This window comes from Rutidosis leptorrhynchoides, chromosome 5 (genome assembly GCF_046630445.1).
Source record: "Rutidosis leptorrhynchoides isolate AG116_Rl617_1_P2 chromosome 5, CSIRO_AGI_Rlap_v1, whole genome shotgun sequence".
In the NCBI taxonomy this organism is placed as follows: domain Eukaryota; kingdom Viridiplantae; phylum Streptophyta; class Magnoliopsida; order Asterales; family Asteraceae; genus Rutidosis; species Rutidosis leptorrhynchoides.
The window spans coordinates 293437302-293441887 of NC_092337.1; positions in this window are offsets into that span (position 1 = coordinate 293437302).

The following is a 4586-nucleotide window of genomic DNA, read 5'->3' on the forward strand; positions in this document are numbered from 1 at the left end:
CCAATTACCGACTCCGTCACTTGTGGGAACGTTTTGTTTAATAGTTGTAGCCCGATGTTCTTGTTCTCACTTTGGTGAGAAGCGAACATTACTAATCCGTAAGCATAACATGCTTCTTTATGTTGCATGTTAGCCGCTTTTTCTAAATCACGAAGTCCAATATTCGGATATATTGAGTCAAAATAATTTCTTAACCCATTGCGTAAAATAGCATTTGGGTTCCCCGCAATATATGCGTCAAAGTAAACACATCGTAACTTATGGATTTCCCAATGTGATATCCCCCATCTTTCGAACGAAAGCCTTTTATAAACCAAGGCATTCTTGGAACGTTCTTCGAATGTCTTACAAACTGATCTCGCCTTAAATAGTTGTGCCGAAGAATTCTGACCGACTCTAGACAAGATTTCATCAATCATGTCTCCGGGTAGGTCTCTTAAAATATTAGGTTGTCTATCTATTTTGTATTTTTATACTGTAAAATAGACAAGAGTTAGATTCATAAAAAAATACTTATTAATACAAGCAATTTTTACATATATCATAAAGCATAAGCACACTATATTACATATATTACACCACACGAATACAACTATCTTATTCCGACTCGCTTGTTTCTTCTTCTTCAGTTTTGGTTCGTTTTACCAAGTTTCTAGGGATATATGATGTTCCCCTAATACGAGCCGTCATTTTCCACATTGGTTTAGAAAAACCTGGTGGTTTAGAGGTTCCCGGGTCATTGTTACAACTTAAGGACTTCGGGGGTTGACGATACATATAAAGTTTATCGGGGTTGGAATTAGATTTCTCTATTTTTATGCCCTTTCCCTTATTATTTTCTTTTGCCTTTTTAAATTCAGTTGGGGTAATTTCTATAACATCATCGGAATTCTCGTCGGAATCCGATTCATCGGAGAATTGGTAATCCTCCCAATATTTTGCTTCCTTAGCGGAAACACCATTGACCATAATTAACCTTGGTCGGTTGGTTGAGGATTTTCTTTTACTTAACCGTTTTATTATTTCCCCCACTGGTTCTATTTCTTCATCCGGTTCCGATTCTTCTTCCGGTTCCGATTCTTCTTCCGGTTCTGACTCTTCTTCCGGTTCCTCTTCGGGAACTTGTGAATCAGTCCACGAATCATTCCAATTTACATTTGACTCTTCATTATTATTAGGTGAGTCAATGGGACTTGTTCTAGAGGTAGACATCTATCATATAATATCAAACGCGTTAAGAGATTAATATATCACATAATATTCACATGTTAAAAATATATAGTTTCCAACAAAATTTGTTAAGCAATCATTTTTCAAGTAAACACGGTCGAAGTCCAGACTCACTAATGCATCTTAACAAACTCGATAAGACACACTAATGCAAAATTCTGGTTCTCTAAGACCAACGCTCTGATACCAATTGAAATGTCCCGTTCTTATTGATTAAAAACGTTCCATATTAATTGATTTCGTTGCGAGGTTTTGACCTCTATATGAGACGTTTTTCAAAGACTGCATTCATTTTAAAATAAACCATAACCTTTATTTCATCAATAAAGGTTTAAAAAGCTTTACGTAGATTATCAAATAATGATAATCTAAAATATCCTGTTTACACACGACCATTACATAATGGTTTACAATACAAATATGTTACAACAAAATAAGTTTCTTGAATGCAGTTTTTTTACACAATATCATACAAGCATGGACTCCAAATCTCATCCTTATTTAAGTATGCGACAGCGGAAGCTCTTAATAATCACCTGAGAATAAACATGCTTAAAACGTCAACAAAAATTTTGGTGAGTTATAGGTTTAACCTATATATATCAAATCATAATAATAGACCACAAGATTTCATATTTCAATACACATCCCATACATAGAGATAAAAATCATTCATATGGTGAACACCTGGTAACTGACATTAACAAGATGCATATATAAGAATATCCCCATCATTCCGGGACACCCTTCGGATATGATATAAATTTCGAAGTACTAAAGCATCCGGTACTTTGAATGGGGCTTGTTGGGCCCGATAGATCTATCTTTAGGATTCGCGTCAATTAGGGTGTCTGTTCCCTAATTCTTAGATTACCAGACTTAATAAAAAGGGGCATATTCGATTTCGATAATTCAACCATAGAATGTAGTTTCACGTACTTGTGTCTATTTTGTAAATCATTTATAAAACCTGCATGTATTCTCATCCCAAAAATATTAGATTTTAAAAGTGGGACTATAACTCACTTTCACATATTTTTACTTCGTCGGGAAGTAAGACTTGGCCACTGGTTGATTCACGAACCTATAACAATATATACATATATATCAAAGTATGTTCAAAATATATTTACAACACTTTTAATATATTTTGATGTTTTAAGTTTATTAAGTCAGCTGTCCTCGTTAGTAACCTACAACTAGTTGTCCACAGTTAGATGTACAGAAATAAATCGATAAATATTATCTTGAATCAATCCACGACCCAGTGTATACGTATCTCAGTATTGATCACAACTCAAACTATATATATTTTGGAATCAACCTCAACCCTGTATAGCTAACTCCAACATTCACATATAGAGAGTCTATGGTTGTTCCGAAATATATATAGATGTGTCGACATGATAGGTCGAAACATTGTATAGGTGTCTATGGTATCTCAAGATTACATAATACACAATACAAGTTGATTAAGTTATGGTTGGAATAGATTTGTTACCAATTTTCACGTAGCTAAAATGAGAAAAATTATCCAATCTTGTTTTACCCATAACTTCTTCATTTTAAATCCGTTTTGAGTGAATCAAATTGCTATGGTTTCATATTGAACTCTATTTTATGAATCTAAACAGAAAATGTATAGGTTTATAGTCGGAAAAATAAGTTACAAGTCGTTTTTGTAAAGGTAGTCATTTCAGTCGAAAGAACGACGTCTAGATGACCATTTTAGAAAACATACTTCCACTTTGAGTTTAACCATAATTTTGGATATAGTTTCATGTTCATAATAAAAATAATTTTCTCAGAATAACAACTTTTAAATCAAAGTTTATCATAGTTTTTAATTAACTAACCCAAAACAGCCCGCGGTGTTACTACGACGACGTAAATCCGGTTTTACGGTGTTTTTCGTGTTTCCAGGTTTTAAATCATTAAGTTAGCATATCCTACAGATATATAACATGTGTTTAGTTGATTTTAAAAGTCAAGTTAGAAGGATTAACTTTTGTTTGCGAACAAGTTTAGAATTAACTAAACTATGTTCTAGTGATTACAAGTTTAAACCTTCGAATAAGATAGCTTTATATGTATGAATCGAATGATGTTATGAACATCATTACTACCTTAAGTTCCTTGGACAAACCTACTGGAAAAGAGAAAAATGGATCTAGCTTCAATGGATCTTTGGATGGCTCGAAGTTCTTGAAGCAGAATCATGACACGAAAACAAGTTCAAGTAAGATCATCACTTGAAATAAGATTGTTATAGTTATAGAAATTGAACCAAAGTTTGAATATGATTATTACCTTGTATTAGAATGATAACCTACTGTAAGAAACAAAGATTTCTTGAGTTTGGATGATCACCTTACAAGATTGGAAGTGAGCTAGCAAACTTGAAAGTATTCTTGATTTTATGAAACTAGAACTTTTGGAATTTATGAAGAACACTTAGAACTTGAAGATAGAACTTGAGAGAGATCAATTAGATGAAGAAAATTGAAGAATGAAAGTGTTTGTAGGTGTTTTTGGTCGTTGGTGTATGGATTAGATATAAAGGATATGTAATTTTGTTTTCATGTAAATAAGTCATGAATGATTACTCATATTTTTGTAATTTTATGAGATATTTCATGCTAGTTGCCAAATGATGGTTCCCACATGTGTTAGGTGACTCACATGGGCTGCTAAGAGCTGATCATTGGAGTGTATATACCAATAGTACATACATCTAAAAGCTGTGTATTGTACGAGTACGAATACGGGTGCATACGAGTAGAATTATTGATGAAACTGAACGAGGATGTAATTGTAAGCATTTTTGTTAAGTAGAAGTATTTTGATAAGTGTCTTGAAGTCTTTCAAAAGTGTATGAATACATATTAAAACACTACATGTATATACATTTTAACTGAGCCGTTAAGTCATCGTTAGTCGTTACATGTAAATGTTGTTTTGAAACCTTTAGGTTAACGATCTTGTTAAATGTTGTTAACCCAATGTTTATAATATCAAAAGAGATTTTAAATTATTATATTATCATGATATTATGATGTACGAATATCTCTTAATATGATATATATACATTAAATGTCGTTACAACGATAATCGTTACATATATGTCTCGTTTCAAAATCATTAAGTTAGTAGTCTTGTTTTTACATATGTAGTTCATTGTTAATATACTTAATGATATGTTTACTTATCATAATATCATGTTAACTATATATATAACCATATATATGTCATCATATAGTTTTTACAAGTTTTAACGTTCGTGAATCACCGGTCAACTTGGGTGGTCAATTGTCTATATGAAACCTATTTCAATTAATCAAGTCTTAACAAGTTTG